A 17702-nucleotide genomic window follows, 5' to 3' on the forward strand; every position below is an offset into this window, starting at 1 on the left:
CCCACTCCTTTTCTAGATGTCATTTATCTTGATTTCATCCATGGTAATTTTAATGCTCAGTCCCACATCCAAGCATGCACTTCCATGCCCAAGATAACCAAACAAATTGCTTCCATTGCCCAAATGAAGAACAAGGAGCAGAACTGTCATGCAGTCATAGCCCAAATGAAGAACAATTGATCGTGCAAATAAACCCAGCTTCTAGCACTCAATAAACCTTGGGGGATATATAACCTTGGTTGATCTCAAAACAGCACAGATTTGTAGTTAGAACTGGATGACGGTTTATTCTCAGATTAATGCCTCTTCTGAAAACATACCTTTGTTTTAAAGGAAACTAAGCAATAATCATAAAAGAAACAGATGTTGATGTAAACATTTACATGAGTGGCTACTGTATCTAGTGATGCTTATGTATCTGCATATACAGTACTATTATCGTTAAATGATTTTGTGGTTGTGGTTCTGAGTTTCCTGAAGATTGTTTTTTTTCATCTGGCATGCCTTTATAAATAAGTTGTTTTTGCCTGTTTTGGTAACTTGCTTTTTCTTCTAGACTAGAGTTACTCTGGTGAAATGAGGGCCCCCTCTATGTAGAATAAAATAAATGTGTCTTTCTGAAATCGCAAAGGAAAACTTTTGTTGTTTAGGAAAACGATCTCTCTTTTCAGTCTGCTCTCTTCCTAATTCCCAGAATCCTTTGCTACAATGCTGAGAATCTCCTTTCTGACCATGAATTATGGGAACTGAGTCTATAACACATACCTGGAAAAGTCATGACACATTGAGGTTTGTTCAATTTACATGTAAAAACATGAAAATATATCCCAGAAGTCATCTCCGCTCATACGAAGCTCCTAAGAAATTCAGCGCTATTCCAAAGAATACTGATTGAACTGTTCCGGTTTTACTCCACCTACAATGTCTTTTTCACAATTTAGCTTTCTTTGCAATCTACGGGTATGAACAACACAACTTAAATAAAGAGCTTATTGCTAGAAAAAGAATGCTTAATTAGTCTGCTAAACTAACAAGAAAAGGAAAAGTTGATAGTCAAAGAATCAAACCGTGTATTTATCCCCAGCTTTTGCTTCTCAATCTTAGACTGCCTCAACCCCACTCAAGAGGACTTAAGCCATCTATCACAGATGGAATTCCGGCTCCCAAAAAATTCCCTTTTGGAAGTCCTTATCCTTCGCAAAGCATAAGCAAAACAAAAAGTGGTCTGATCCAATGAAATGTCATCAAAGATACAGTTATGCAAAGACAGATGTTGGTTCCTGGGTGTGATTCTAAATGCTGGCTGTCACTTATAAAACCCTCCATGGCAGAGGGTGTAGATATCTGAAGATGGTCTGTCTCCCATAATATCTGCTCACACCATTCTGTCCAACATGCTGCACTTAACAGAAGAACAGAGTTGGAAGGGGTCTTGGAGGTCTTCTAGTCCAACCCTCTAACTCAGGTAGGAGACCTTAAACCATTTCAGACAAATGGTTGTCCAATCTCTTCTGAAAAACTTCCAGTGTTGGAGCATTCACAACTTCTGGAGGCAAGCTGTTCCACTGATTAATTGTTCTAACTGCCAGGAAATTTCTCCTTAGTTCCAAAGTTACTTCTCTCCTTGATTAGTTTCCACCCATTGCTTCTTGCCCTTCCTTCAGGTGCTTTGGTGGGACTTATTCTGGGTCCCACCAATGCCATCTTATGAGACCCAGGAGGTGGCCTTCCCTGTCATTGCCTTGCAACAACTCCCTTGGCTGGGGGTCTCCAACCTTGGCAACTTTAAGACTTGTGGACTTCAACTCCCAGAGTTCCTCAGCCAGCAAAGCTGGCTGAGGAACTCTGGGAGTTGAAGTCCACAAGTCTTAAAGTTGCCAAGGTTGGAGACCCCTGCCCTTGGCAATCAATATGGCTCCATCTTGTGTACCTTCTGGTGATCTTTGAAAATCTGGTTCATTACCCAAGCTTGCTTCTGGGCCATGTCCAGGTCCCCTTTTATAGTGGGCATAGTGTATAGTTTGGGGGAGTGGTGCAGTGGTCTAGAAGTGGAGTTGTCACCTCACAATCAGGAGGCTGAGAGTTGGATCCTAGTTAGAGGGACATATTTCTCTCTCTGGACATGATGAGAATATATCTGCTTAATACAACTCTGCATTGGTGACAGGAAGGGCATCCGGCCAGTAAACACCCTACTAGCTCCATTCAGTTGCTCAGACTCAACCCCACAACAGAGTATGGGGTCATTAAAAGATGATGATAGTATATAGTTTGGGGCTTTTTTGTGGTCTCTCTCTCCATACACTTGTTGTGTTATGTGCTGTGTGGTGTGTTGGTTTTGGTATATTATTGTGTTTTAATTTTAGGAAGCTACTCAGAACAGTTGTAGATATGGGTAACCTAGAGATCTGACTAGCAGAAAACCATTTTAAGAACTGCAACCCTCAAGTCCACAGGGTGCAGCAACTAGGATCTATGGGATTTGAGAACTGAGAGTAACAGGGTACAAAAGGCTCAACTTTAAGCACATAGAAAGCCTTCTTCTAGCTATCATTTCGTAGGCATAAGAAGATATTTGTTCCCAACACTGACATTTCTTACAGAGCAGGGCAACACCACTGTTAATCCAACACATTCCAGAAATGGAATTAATGCAACTTGTTTCTTGTGTTTTAACAAGAAATGATCTGGGCACAATTCCTAAGGCAGCTCATCACAAAAGCAACGCCAAAGAACAGCCGTTTGCCAAAGAACAGCCGTTTGCCACGACTTGTTGCAATTGCAGGAAGAACCTCCCTCTTCCAAGGCCAGCCCAACTTGGAAGATGATTCCAGCTGTTTCAACTGTTTATCCAAGGAGGGCAAAAGGAAGAGCGTTTTTTGCTCTCCAAATGGGAACGGTGAACATTGACTCTTGTGGCCATCCTTCTCAGTGAGAAGCTTTGCAGGACCCTCTTCTTACAAGGTTGAGGGACAAAGATCCATGGAATTCTCCCTTGAAGGATTCACCACGCCTAAAAGCAACCTCTTCTTTACATTATTAACAACATGCTACCCAAAAAGAATCAAGTGCCACCTATGAGGGCAGGGATAATGCTACACCTGGAAATGCAAATGCAGCTGGGCACCTTCCGGAGTACTTCAGCTCCCAGAATTCCTGAGCCACCATGATCACCATTAAATGACCTGTAGTCCACATTAACAGATTAAAAGAGTTGGAAGGGACCTTGTAGGTCATCTATTCCAACCTCCCACCCAAGCAGGAGACCTTACACTGTTTCTGACAAAGGGCAGTCCAGTCTCTTTTGGAAAGCTTCCAGTGATGAAGCTCTGACAACTTCTGAAGGCAACTTCTGTTCCATTAGTTGACTGTTCTCACTGTCAGAAAATTTCTCCTTCTTTCTAGGTTGAATCTCTCCTTGATCTCCTTCCATCCATTATTCCTTGTCTGGCCTTTGGGGGCTTGACTCTTTCACCTCTGTGGCAGCCCCTCAAATATTGGAAGACTGCTATCATGTCTCCCCTGGTCCTTCTCTTCACTAGACTAGCCATGACCAATTCCTGCAACCGTTCATTGTATATTTTAGCCTCCAGTCCCCTAATCATCCTGGTTGCTCTTCTCTGCACTCTTTCCAGAGTCTCAACATCATTTTTTATAGTGTGGTGACCAAACATTGTGGGAGGGTTTCCAGGCATCTTAAATTTATGCAGCTGAAAGTTCTCCCATGCTTAGTCTTGAGAAACCATGCTGATTTACAGCCTAACTCCCTCCTAGTCACAGTCACCCAATGCAGCTAGTTCTCAACTTACAAGTTCACTTAGAGACCCTTCCAAGTTACAACAGTGCTGAAAAAAGTGACCTATGGCGTTGTTGTTTTTTCAGACTTCTGACCATTGTAGCATCCGCAGTCATGTGATTTACATTCAGATGCTTGACAACTGACTCACATTTATGATGGTTGCAGTGTCCCAGGGTCACATGATCACCATTTGCGACCTTCGGACCAGCAAAGGCAACAGGGAAACCAGAATCACTTAAACGGGTTACTAATTTAACTGCAGTGATTCATTTAACAAGAGTCATCAAACGAGACAAAACTCACATAATGAAGTCCTAACTTAGCAACCTAAATTACAATTACAGCCATAACTTCTCATCTGATGACCATTTGCCAGTATTATCTAAGCAGCAACTACTTCCCGGCAACTCAAGCAAATAAATGGTGACCACACCAGTTTGAAAAATCCAACTACACCCTTTAGCTAGCAAGATCCCAGAGGAATCAATTCAGCTGCAATTAAAACAGCCTCCTCTGACAAGACAAAAAAAAAAGTTGGAAAGACAGGCTTTCTAATCCGATTTTTAGAAGAGTTCCAGGCTATTTAAAAACATGACTGTGAGATTCACACTTGTACCTGCTCTTCTTTGTCTTCAAACTTTATTCAGCTGATGCAATGAATTTCAGTCCAGAAAAACCTCTGCAAAGCCTAACAGGTCCACAGTTTATTCCTCTCAAATGAGTATTTTAAAATTCTGCTGTGTTAAAGAACTTTGCATATTACTGTCTCTAAACGCTAGAAGATTGTTGGCAGAAAGTGCACACAGTTTTAGCCTATCTTGGAAAAGCTAATAGGACCCAGACAGTTGTAAGCTGAATGGGGCACCACCAGGAATGCTAGATACAGGGGGGCAGGGGGGATGAAAAACAGTGGAAGAAAATAACAGCAAATCATTTCCTATTTGTTGCCAAGAAAACTACAGAGACAAACTGAATACAACTCAAGGGAAACCTGATTATTTGCATGCAAACAGTTGCTGGTGTTTGGAAGGCAATGGAATCCTATTGACTTTTCCTTTTTATACAAGACGCTAACCTTGAACAGTGCTGAGTAGTTTGAGGCTCAGCTATTGACTGAATGCTTTGTGTGAACAGGCCCATAGTTTTAAGATAGTGAACAGTCATGCAAACCTACCACTACATTTTGTTAATTGAAGTTTAGTGTGCTGTGGGGATATTTTCAGCCTTCCCTTCCTGTGTTCTACCCTATGAAACAGATAAAGATGACCAAATACTACAAGAAAACTTAAGTCATTTAACTCGAGTGCCTAGTTCAGGAAATTTTTATTTTAGGAAAATCAACTTGTGGGGTCCTCTCTGTGCTTGGTTGTTTTCTTGCAGACATCTCATTTCCCAACTAAGTAACATCAGTGCTGGAAAGGAGTGGGATTTGCTCTCTTTCTAAACGTATATGTAAAGACAGCAAACTCCTCTCCCTTCCAGCACTGAGAATGTTACTTAGTTGGGTAATGAAATACCTGCAAGGAAACAACCAAGCACAGAGAGCACTAAGGATCCCACAGTTCAATATTGACTTCTGTTGGTAAAATCCACTCATCTCATACGCTGTCATTCAACAGAGTGAACAGATCAATGTAAGTCAGCCCAGCTGTACTTTTCAAAGCTAAAATAGGAGTCACTTAGTGTTTCTCAGCCTGGATAACTTTTAAGGTGTATGGATTTAACTCCCAGAATTAAGGAGTCTTCACCACATCTTATGTTGCCCCCAAAGGCTGAGAAACACAGACCTAAACACCCATCACCTCAAAAATCAGGCAATCCAAAATAACACAGTCATATTGCTTCAGAAGCAGGTGAATTTGCTTGAACATTTTGCAACTCCAGACAAGGGGGAAAAAGCAGACTTTTAAGACTTAGAATAACCTTTGAAAGCAACAGGCTTTCAAAAGGCAATTGTGTCTCTCCAGCTAGGCAAGAACAGGACATTAAAAGGAAGGGAGCTGGTTCTCTTCCTCCATCTCTTCAAAGAGAGAGGAGGAGAGAAATGGGGGGGACATTTATCAAAACCACAAAACAATCTGGGAGCTGAATTCAGGTTTTTAGGAATAGAGAATGCATTTTGTCACAAACTTTGCTGGCTCATCTGGGGATCCCTCATAATTCATGCTAGGAAATTTGTGGTCCTCAAAACCTAGCTGATCAAGAGAAAGCTCTCCCCCCATAATTTTTTTTTAAAGGAAAGCTTCAATTGTTCATTTCTTCCTATATTGCCAAATTTCTGATGAGGCTAAATTTAACCGCTAAGCAAGGAAGGAAGGAAGGAAGGCAGGCAGGCAGGCAACTCGTGCCCATCTTAGTGTCCATGGGCAAAAGAATAGGGGGAGGATGAAAATAAGATAGGATGCCCAACTGCAAAAGAAAGTCATCTTTTGGGGGGGGGGGGATAGAGTCAGAAGCTCAAGTCGGGGGTGGAGTAGATGAGAAGAGTTTGGAGGGGGCAAAACTTTTGAAAGTTTTTCAGAACTTCTCTTTTGAAAGAATGGGGCAGACTGGGGGGATTGGGTTAGTTTGGCCTCGTAAACCCCCCTCCCCCGCCATTCTACTTGGTCTTTCCCCCAACAACAACCCTGCCAGGTCGACTCCGCAAAAGGCGCATCGGACCCACCTCTCGACTCCCTTTCCCATCCTCCCCAGCCAGTCCAACCGCCCCCACGTTTCTCCCCCCCGCCGCCGATGGGAGCAGCCACTCGTTCAACGACCGACGGGGCGGGCGTAAAAAAAAAACGCGGGACGTCTCTCACCTGGGCGGGGTGTGTGGAGCCCTTTCAAACGCTGCCCCGAGCCGAGACCCCCTACCGAGCCGGGAAAGGAATAAGAGGGCTGCTTTGAAGCACGGACGGCGACCCCTCAACCCGCTTCCTCGTCAACGGGCTCCACCAACGGCTGCTCACGAAGCGCAACGGCCAACTTCCAACCCACGCGTCCCCTCACGTCTCTCCTCAGTCCAGCGCCGCGGGAGGAGTATTTATAGGCAGGGTCCGGCGGGCCACGCCCTGCCCCTCCGAGGGGGGCGTTCCCTCGGCCACGCCCCCTCTTTTCGCCTCTGCCCCGCCGGACGGGCTGGACCACCCGCGCGCCGCTCCTCAGGCTCCTCCCCCGCCGCCGAAAAGGGAGCCCGGGAAGGCGGCCGCGGCTCCCTGAGGGGAAGGCGCTTTTCTCCCGGGGCGATGGAGGAGGAGGAGGGGTGGGGGGAGCCAGGCGAAGAGGGTCGGTGGGGCGTTGAAGGAGTTTTTTTTCCGAACGAAGCGAGAAACGGCGCAACGGCAGCAGCGCCAGCTTTTCCGGACTGGCGGCATCCCCCAACATTTAGCGCTCTCCGGATACAGGAAGGCGAACGCCCATAATTATCGACCGGTTGGAAATGAACGGGAAGCTTCCTTTAAGGCTCAAAAAGTAAACACGAGATAGGAGAGGAGAGGAGAGGTAATCATGTCATGTGTGTGTACACACAAAAACACTTATATGCACACACACAGATATGTCTCATCAGATATTGTATATCTCTGATAGACATCTATAGATACATTTGTGTGTGTTTATGTATACACACACTATCTATCTAGACACACAAAACCGTACGATGTATCTATAGATGTCTATCGGATAGACATTCTGATAGACATATAGATACATCATGTGTTTGTGTATATGCACACAAACATGCTCTATAACAATACATTCTATATCTCCGATGGACATATATAGATATATTTTGTGTATCACACACAAGTCTATCAGACATTCTGATATATATAGATATATTGTGTGTGTTTGTGTATATTACACACAAACATACTCTATAACAAATCAGATAAACACATTCTATATCTCTGATAGACATATAGATACATTTGTATTTGTATACACATACTGTGTATATATACATGTCTATTGGATGGATGGATGGGTGGATGGATGGAGAGAGAGAGAGAGAGAGAGAGATAATCTCTGTCTTATATGGGTATCCTGAGATGGGAGGCCATCAGGAGATCCCAGCTCAGCAGGCTGGTCCAAAAAGTCAAAAAAACATTCCAGAAGAAGGTAGTGACAAAGTGAGAACTGAGAACCAAATTTTCTGATTTTGAAATGCGTGGATTTCAGCACGTAACTCATCCTTCAAGGATCATACGCCCTTTTCTTTACAGTGAGGTGTCATCATCAAAAATATTACTACAACGCTTTAAAAAAAAAAATACCTGGCAAATACAGGCTCTACATCCCTGATTAAAATCCTGTTATTGCAGGTAAAATTTGGCAAGACTAGAGGAAATAGGCCTTCATCATACTTACTTGATTTTCAACAAAACACACCATTTGCGTGTGAAGTTCTCGAATATCCCTAACTAAATGTTGGCAACTCTAGCTTCAAAGGCAGTGAAATGGGAGAAAAATATACACACCACTTTTGCCAGAGTTTAGTGTGCGATTCTGTATAACCCACAGTTGGGTGTAGATTCATAATCCTTAAGAGTCATAGAAGCCTTCTGGAGGCCCAGTTTTTTGCTAAAACTATGCAAGCAAACCACAGTATTAGCTATGGAAAAGCTCAGAATGTTAATACAATAGAAGATATTCTAATTTTACTTGATTACTTTTCTTACAAGACGTTCAGATAGGCTTGTAAGCAACCACAACAAACATCAACTGCTTTTTTAAATCTAAAAACAACAACAGTAGAGAGAAACTGAAACTGAAGACAGGGGAAGGGAAAAAAAACTACTCAAAACCAAAATCTACGTGAAAACAAAATGTTATCTTACCAGAATGCTGGTTAGCAGCATTCTCATCTACAGTAGCTGGGCCTTTGCAGATGATTTAACCAACAGTTCTCAACCCACACTGCCTGCAATCAAAATTAATGGGATTTCAACATATTTCCAGAGGCCCAGATTGTAGAAAAACACCAAAGAGTCTCAAAGGTTGTGGGTGCACCATCACTGGAAGTTTTTAAGAAGAGATTGGATAGCCATTTGTTTGGAGTGGTACAGGGTCTCTTGCTTGGGCAAGGGGTTGGTCTAGAAGACCTCTGTTATTCAGTGTCCAAGATTTTTATGCCAAGTGACAATGGAAGACGGTCCTTCACTGGGAGGCACCCAGAGTTTTGTATAAAATGGGTGGCTATATAAATACAGAGACAGAAAGCATATGGTGGCTGAGGAATTCTGGGAGTTGGAAGTCCACATATCTTTAAAAATTGTTGAGGTGGAAAAGCACTATTTTAAAGGATTACTACTATCCAACCTGTAGAGACTTCTGAATTCCTAACTGGTAGGTAACAAATATTTCAGAGATGACTGAATTAGCTTTTTCTCCAAGCTCAAGAAGGGTTATAGAAACTGTTTAGAGATGCTACAGAATAGTACTTGCTGGTCCAGCTGTTGGCAATGAGCAAGAAATCTAACCACACAACTTTCAATTTTATGGCAACTGCACTAGCTACTAGTAAGTTTCCAGCTCTAATTTTGACTGTGATTGGGTGGAAACTTTTGTTAGTTTGTTTTGATTAGAAGGAACATCTTTCCTCATATAACTGACTGGGGAATTCTGGAAGTCCACACATTTTCAAGTTGCTACAGTTGAGAAACTCTGGTTCAAATCTGATATCTCCAGACCATCTGTTGCAATGCAATATTTCCTTAATCATTAACAGCTTTGCCCTCAATTGCTGGTTCGTTTCAAGCCCGCTATGTTGCATGAATATATATTTTTTTCAAATTTTATCAGTTATTGTTCTATGACCTCATTTCACCAAGGACCTCAGTTGTTAAGCACCCCAAATTTCCTCGCTTTCATGATGAATAAAAAAGTAGCTCAGTGACCAATGTAGTTTCCCAAGATAAATTGTTTTGGCAACTTTTCTAAGTTTTCTGCCACAAAAAGTAGCAACAGCAACAAAAAAGAATTTTTAAAAAATACACAAGATGGACAACTTTAAGTAAATGTGTTCTACGAAGGACCTTTCCTATGTCTGGCAAAACATGTTGCTCTCTATAAACTGCATAAAAATAAAAATAAAAAAAATAAAAATTTCATAAAAATAAAAAAAAAACAATTTCCCAGCTGAAATAATACTTTTTAAAAGCAGTCACATTTTTCCAAACCTTGACCATATGATCTGCCTCTGACCAAGTAATTTTGAAGCATTCCGCTTATTCTAAATGTAATTACTTTCAAACAAAAAACCTTATACAGCATTTTATAAACTAAAGGAAATGTTTGCTAAGACATTGGAAATATGTGAGGAGTGTACATACATGTCATGGTGGAATAAAATGGCCAATTTGCAGCAGCAGCTTCTACAACTTTCTATGTCCCCTAAAAACGGCAACGTATTATAGGTAGTCCTTGAATTATGACCACAATGGGGGAATCAGAATTTCTGTTGCTAAGCAAGGCGGTTGTAACACAAGTCACACCTGACTTTTATGACCTATTTGCCATCGTTGTTAATCAAATCGCTGCAGTGGTGGAATTCAATTTTTTTTACTACCAGTTCTGTGGGCGTGGCTTGATAGGCATGGCTTGGTGGGCGTGACAGGGGAAGGAAACTGCAAAATCCCCATTCCCTCCCCACCCCATTAACCTGCTTTCCAACTCCGTTCTCCTATGCAGGGCAACAAAAGAAGACCCAGCTGATCAGCTGGGACTCGGGAGGCAGAGAATAGATGGGGGTGGGGCCAATCAGAGGTGGGATTTGCCTGTTCTCCAAACTACTCAAAATTTCTGCTACCAGAACTGGTCAGAACCTGCTGAATACCACCTCTGAATAGCTGCAGTTATGAAGTGAATCATGTGGTCGTTAAATGAACCCCTCTTCTGCTTGTGGGAAGGTCACAAATGGGAATCGCCTGGATGGCACATCAGGTTGAAAATACCTGCTGGTTAATACCAAGCATCCAAATTTTGATCACGTGACTATGGAGATGCTGGGACGGTCACAAGTGTGAGGAACGGTTATAAGTCACTTATTTTTCAGTGCCATTGTAACTTTAACGGTTGATAAACAAATGGTCATAAGTCAAGGACTACCTCTGTTGGGCGTTTCCCTGCATCTGATCAAAAGTATGTCGGGAGGCTGCTGGAAGTTAAAACCCACCCCTCTCCTAGAGAAATGAAATATTTTAGGATATACTAAAAAGGTGGAATATTTCCTCTAAAAGATAAATAGAAACTCAGAGAGGCAGAAAATCAGCCCTCCTACCTTTGCTAATGGGCCATTAAGGCCTGGGCCAGTCTATTCTACATAACAAAGATCTACCTCCTTCAGGCAGACCCATAATAGGAGTTGCCCAAAGCCCTTTCATTACATCATCACCCAGCAAGGCTCAACCAAGCCTGGGACTCAGGATAGGCTACAGAGTTGCCCCTGCATGGCCCCATGGGAGTCTGACAACCAATCAGAATACAACCTCAAATTCAAATCCCAACAGAAAGCATAATAAAACCCAGGGACTCTCAGCCTCTCTCAGCCCAAGAGCTCCAAGGCATGTGATCCTATCCACCATTAAACCATCTTTCCCCACTTGGAACTGAACCCAGAAGGACATTTCTTCCAACCATGCAACCAAAACTATCAAGATTTCATGGGGCGGAACAACTCTACTTACCAACGGCAGAGGCATTCTGGGTATCGACACAAGGCACTGGAGACACAATCGCTGCCTTTTGCATACACGATTCTGTAATAATGCAAATACGAAAGGGAAAAGCCTGCGTGGTGACATCACAATGCACATTATGATGGCTTTGGCCTCATTATTGTTGGGCTGTGAATGTCCCTGACAGCAAATGGCAGAAAAGAGCCTTTTTCTCCACTTCGTCCTTCTGAGCACCTGGAGAGGGGCACCATTTTGTAGGGAATATTCAGATGCCGAAAACAAGATAGGCAGGAACATGCCTTAAGTCTTCAGAAAAGCAATAACAGAGGCCCAGGCTACTTACGGCTTTAAGATGTGTGGACTTCAACTTCCAGAATTCCACATGCTGGCTGGGGAATTCTGGGAGTTGAAGTCTACACATCTTAAGGTCTCGAAGTTGAGGAACACTGCTCCAGGGAATCGGAACCTGAGCCTGAAGTGCTGAAGGTCTGTCACGACTCCAATGAAGAACCGACTGGAGCCAAGACAGCCGAGATGCGATACGACCCTAGTCTTTTACTCACCTTACATCGATTGTGTTACAACGTTGGTGTTATGATGAAAATTCCTCAAATGACTGACATCGACTTCCTAACAAGGAGTGGTGCAATAATGATGATTCATGGCTGGATGTCAAAGGGGTGGTGTTGTAATAATGGTGCGGGGCAAATGGGGGGAATGGGGTGAATTGTCACGGGGGTGCATGGACTCATCGAACAGGAGAAAGGTGCAGTTACCATGTTTCTTTAATTTACAGATGTCGGATGTTAGGCAGCGAAGGTGGCCAGAAGGTGGTTATAGTAATTATGTTGTTATCCAATGCAGTGGTCCCCAACTTTTTTTGTACCACGGACCGGTACAAAATGATCCACGGACCGGTACCGGCATCAGCACGCACGACCAAGGCAAGGCGAGCCGAGCAACCGGCCGGCCAGCCGTCCCCCGCTTCTCCCCGCCACCTTCAACTCCTCCTTTGTACCTTCTCGCGGTCGATGGGCTTTTCGGGCTCTTACTTAATCTCCTCCTGAGTAACGCGAGACTCCACCGCCATCAAGATGGCTCTTCGTTCAAGCCGCCCCCCTTCGACAAAACTAAGGCGCGAGGATTCCTTCAGCACCCAAACGCCGCTTTCCAACCGACGACCGACAAGCTCACCCGGAAGCACTTTCTCAAGCACCGTCGAAACAAGATGGCGGCGCCCAAGCAAAATAGGCGGCCCGCTACAAAATGATCCACGGACCGGTACGGTCCGGGGCCCGGTGGTTGGGGACCACTGATCCAATGTATAACATGTATAAATGTAGCTCTGGGTTGCAACGAAAACCAGAGCTAACTTTAAACATAATTTGATCTCTGTTACCTGTTGTTGTGGTGTGGGAGATGAATAAAAACTTCACTGAAGCTACACGAGTGAGTTGGTCTCTTATCGTTCACCCCCTCAATATCGGACAAACAGCTGACAAGGTATTTGGCCTTAACAGGGGGCTGGACTAGAGAACAGGGCTCTCCAAACTTGGCCATTTTAAGACATGTGGACTTCAGCTCCCCAAACTCCCCAGCCAGCCATGCTACTCCTACATGGCTGAAATAATAACTAGGCCATGGGTAGACAAACTACACCGATTTGCAAAGATACTTGGAGTATGTTTTCTTGCTGGACACCATACATTTGGTTAATAAACTTATAGGTTAATGAGCTTAGCAGAGTCACTGATCAAAGATCCCCTTTAAGGCTTTAGGAGATTTTGTCACCCATCTGGGTAGGAACTGAACGTGAGATCTTTTGAGTAGCAAATGTGTTAGTGTTGAATTAGAGTCTTACTGTATGATTTGCAAAACGTAAATAAGGTTTCCCCCCCCACCTTCCGCTGGCTTGAAATGTAACGGAATGGGGCAAATTTTAAGTTCAAATTCAGACTTCTTTATTATAGCCCTGTGCAAGGGTGGGCTGCTGGGAGTTTAACGCAGGGGTTCGGGGGATCCCCTAGCTAAGATTCGGGGAGGGCAAAATGCGGGCCTCCCGGAAGTTTGGGAAGGGCGGAAATGGGCCCGTTTCCAGCTTCCAGAGAGCCTCCAGAGCCTGGGAAGGCCATTTTTGTCTTCCTGGAGGCTCGAAGAAAGCCTCCGGAGCCTGGGGGAGGGCAAAAATGACCCCCTGCCATGGTGCAGGAGGTTGACTAGGCCACGCCCACCATGGCCACGCCCACCCAGCACCCAGCCAGAGTACCCATTGCTAAAAATTTTGAAGCCCACTGCTGGCCCTGTGTATCAGATAGAAACAAAGTATTAAATAAAAGAAGGATTGCATCCTTCTACATATAACGTCTAAGAAAAACAACAACAATGTATAATAGATTCTTGAGAGTATTTTGGACTGCAAGGGGTTCCGATCAGACCATCCTACAGGAAGTCAACTCTGACTGCTGTTTGGTAGGTCAGATACTGAAGCTGAATTCCAAAACCTTTGGCCACCAAGCAAGACGAGAGGACTCAATGGGAAAGACCCTAATATTGGGGGAAAGGGAAGGCCAAAGGAGAAGGGGACAGCAGAGGACGAGTTGGTTAGATGGTGTCATCTATGCCAGTGATCCCCAACCTTTTTTATGCCGTGGCCCGGTACCGGCATCAGCTGGGCGCCGTGGCCCGGTACCGGCATCAGCTGGGCGCCGCCATCTTTTTTTGATGAAAAAGTGCTTCCGGTGACTTCACCGGAAGCATTTTTCATCAAAAAGATGGCGGCGCTAACGCTCGTGAGCTTTTCCAGGTAGAAATTGCTTTCTACCCGGAAAAGCTCACCGAGCGCTGCGCCGCCATCTTTTTGATGAAAAAGTGCTTCCGGTGAGCTTTCTACCCGGAAAAGCTCACCAGAAGCACTTTTTCATCAAAAAGATGGCGGCGCCAGCAAACCAGCGGCCCGGTAGGACTTGTTCCATGGACTGGTACCGGTCCACGGACTGGTGGTTGGGGACCCCTGATCTATGCAATGAACACGAATTTGGGCAAACTCCGGGAGACAGTGGAGAATGGGAAGGCCTGATGTGCTATGGCCCACGAAGTCGCAAAGACCTGATTGAGGGACTGAACGACAATAGAGTCCAAAAATAATTAAGAACATAGATACTGAAGTAAATCCTCGTTATGCAAGTGTGGCAGTCATAAAACAATCTGTGGTTGTAAAAATGAATGTTGTGGATGTTAAATGAACCCGTTGCTGAAAGCCAGATGTAAATGCCACTTTGGGGCAAAACAGTCATAAAAATGTGGTTGTGGAATTATGGGATGCTGCAAATATCTGTAAATGCAAGCCCATTCCCGGCATCTCTTTAGATGTTAACTCTCTGAACCAGATGTTAGGTTAGGGCAGCTGGCACGTATTCCCTAGATGAGTTGTCTTTCTGGCAAACAATATTAGCAAGTTTGCAATGCACAATTTTCGGTGATCAGTGGGAAAGACTTAAGTGAAATAACTACCTTTGTGCTGGCAGTGACTGCATGCCAACCATGAGTCACGGGTTCACCTGCATCTACTCACATTCCTCAAGACGTTCCCAAGCACACCTACACTGCACAAATTTACCTGCTAGGAGCAGGTTTTTTAAAAGAAATTTAAAGAATAATTAACTAGCAAGAAGGAAGGGGTCCCTCCCTGCTTTCATACAGACTCGCATTCAGTTTTTTTAAAAAAAAATACAAATAAAAATTGGAATGAGGGTGACGATTCTTCAGAGCTACAAACTTTCCTTCTCTTTGGGAGCTAATCTTGGCTTGGGTGAATTAGGGCCTTTGAATCTAAAATGAAATGGAACCGTTGAATGGCTCACTGAGTTAACTAATTGAGGAAGTCTTCTGAAATCAGATAGCTAAAATGTTCAGGAAATCTGCCACTGTGCTAATGGAGGATTTCAATTACAGGCAGTCCTGAACGGAATAACAGAATGTTAATAGAGTTGGAAGGGACCTTGGGAGGTCTTCTAGCCCATCCTCCTGCTCAGGCAGGAAACCTTGTACCATTCTAGAAAAAAATGGCTGTCCAGTCATTTATTGTAAAACACCAGAAATGTTCATTGATCTGAATCAAATACTGCCCTAAACCAGTCTTTCCAACTTTGTGCTCTTCTTCCGTTCCCAGAATTTTCCAGCCACGGTGACTGTTGCTGAAAATTACTAATCCAGATTGAGAAACATTGCAAAATCAAAGTTAGCTTGAATTATGGACCAAAAGAAAAAATGCCGCCGTGGTTTTTTTTATCACAGAAAGCATAACAAACCACGCCCCAGTTAGTGCTGAAGCTACATTTACATCCTGTTTTGTGCGTAAGAGACTTAAAATAGATTTTTTTTAATGGCTTGGATCAGTCAACAAAACCCAAGGCAATCTTAAGAGATTATGGAAAAGCTGCTCAGATTTACACACCAATTTTACCCACAACCACTTCTGGCAGCAAGCCAAACCATATAGTTTAACACACCATTTGGGGTTGAGTGAAAAAGAGAATTCAAAAGTTCATCATAAGTACAGGTTTTTCAAACAGGAGGTGTAGAGAAGGATAACTGGAAATTTATTTCCACTGAAGGATTTGAAATTGGCAGAGCGAGCATTTAATAGAGAAACCTCAATCAAATGGATTACTTGGGAGACAGACTAGCTGCTGGCACACTAGGAAGATAGTGAGGTTTCAATCAAGGAGAATATTTATAGCTCAGGGTTGAAGGGGAGGGGATACTTGGTACCATCTGAGCTTGGTTGTTTTCCTGCAGACGTTTCATTACCAAACTGGGTAACACCTTCAGTGCTTGAAGGGAATAGGATTGGTCGAATGGACGAGGAGGAGGAGGAGAAGGAGAAGGAGAGGAGAAGGAGAAGGAGAAGGAGAGGAGAAGGAAAAGGAGGAGAAGCAGAAGGAGGTCCGTGGTGCGTTCTGAGTTTGGCTGTTTTCTTGCAAAAAGTTTCATTACCCAAACTATAGTAGGTAACATCATCAGTGCTAGAAGGGAATGGGCTTTCAGTTCTGTTAAGTAAAGTGGTTATTTTGCAATGTTCTTTGCCACGGCTGTTAAGCGAATCATTGCAAATAAGTGAATTATGCAGCCATTAATTTGAATCTGGCTTCCCCCGTTGACTTTGCTTGTCAAAAGCTGGCAGGGAATTTTTTTTTTTTTTTTTTAAATGGTGATTCCATCACCCCAGGAAACTGCAATCATCATAAATCCAAGCCAGCTACAAGAATTTGAAATTTGATCAGAAGAATGAGGGGAGGTACTGCTATAGTTTTAAACTCCTTTTCCAGTGCTGTGGTAACTTTGAAAGGGCACTAAACAAACAGTTCTAAGACAAGGATGTCTGCATTTGGAAAAATAACAAAAACTAGGAGAAAGTGCAGCTTGTAAGGGTTGGTTCCTCATCAGTGGTCCATTTCCAGGTCCATTGATGGCACCTCTCTCTAGGAATGGAACTTATTCAAAGCAAAGTACAGATAATCCTCAATTTATTGGCAGGGCTCCAGCAGTTACCCCCATTTAAATAATAAGTCTTGAGTTGAACTTCCAAAACTTAAAGAAGATTTATTAGGAGTAAACATGCTGGCACTGCCTAGGTGTAGCCGACTCTGAGACACATTGTTCATTGTCACCCTTGACCCTGGTTTTCCCCCCACCCCCTGGGTGTGTCATAATTCATATTCTCCAATGGGACACATCCATAGCCAAGAGTCATCAATCATACTCTCCAGTTAAATTAACTCACAACGCACTATGTGAGTAAATATTGAATTTTTTTTATTAAAAGAAGAGAATCATTTCCTAAAAAACCTCAGCTGTGCCACCCGGACAGCTGACAAGCGGTGCGCGTAGATGCGCAGCTTTTCAAACTCCTCTTCTTTCCTGCTTTTTCAACCTCAGCTGTGCCACGGTTGAAAAAGGTTGAAAAAGGTTGAAAAAGCAGGAAATAAAGGACAGCCAAGAGCCTGGGTAGGCGGCTGGACCAAACAGAACAGCGGACACCGAACCGGTTCAGTGTCTGCTGCTCTTCAGAGCTATCGGTTCTATAGAACCGGGCCGAACCGGTAGCATCCCTCCCCTGCCCTTGACCCTGGTTTCCCCCCACCCCCTGGATGTATCGTAATACATATTCTCCAATGGGACACAGCCATAGCCAAGAGTCATCAGTCATGCTCTCCAGCTAGAATTTTGCATGGCAGAAACTTCAG

At 43.7% G+C, this 17702-nt stretch overlaps 1 protein-coding gene across 2 annotated transcripts in view; it reads right to left on the bottom strand.

Annotated features, from left to right (window-relative positions):
• Nucleotides 1-17702, bottom strand: part of NDRG1 (N-myc downstream regulated 1) — an 83530-nt gene that overhangs the window by 43413 nt on the left and 22415 nt on the right. Inside the window, exon 1 of one of the 2 annotated variants that reach the window (XM_026678530.2) lies at nt 6601-6879. The exons of the other annotated variant lie outside the window; for it this stretch is intronic. The gene's annotated coding sequence lies outside the window, so the exon portion shown is untranslated. Of the gene's footprint in view, nt 1-6600; nt 6880-17702 lie in introns of those variants that run through there. 2 annotated transcript variants of the gene reach the window in all.

The sequence above is a fragment of the Notechis scutatus genome, chromosome 3 (assembly GCF_049901735.1).
Source record: "Notechis scutatus isolate UNSWTSFEM ecotype Mainland chromosome 3, rNotScu1.2, whole genome shotgun sequence".
Taxonomy (NCBI): Eukaryota; Metazoa; Chordata; class Lepidosauria; order Squamata; family Elapidae; genus Notechis; species Notechis scutatus.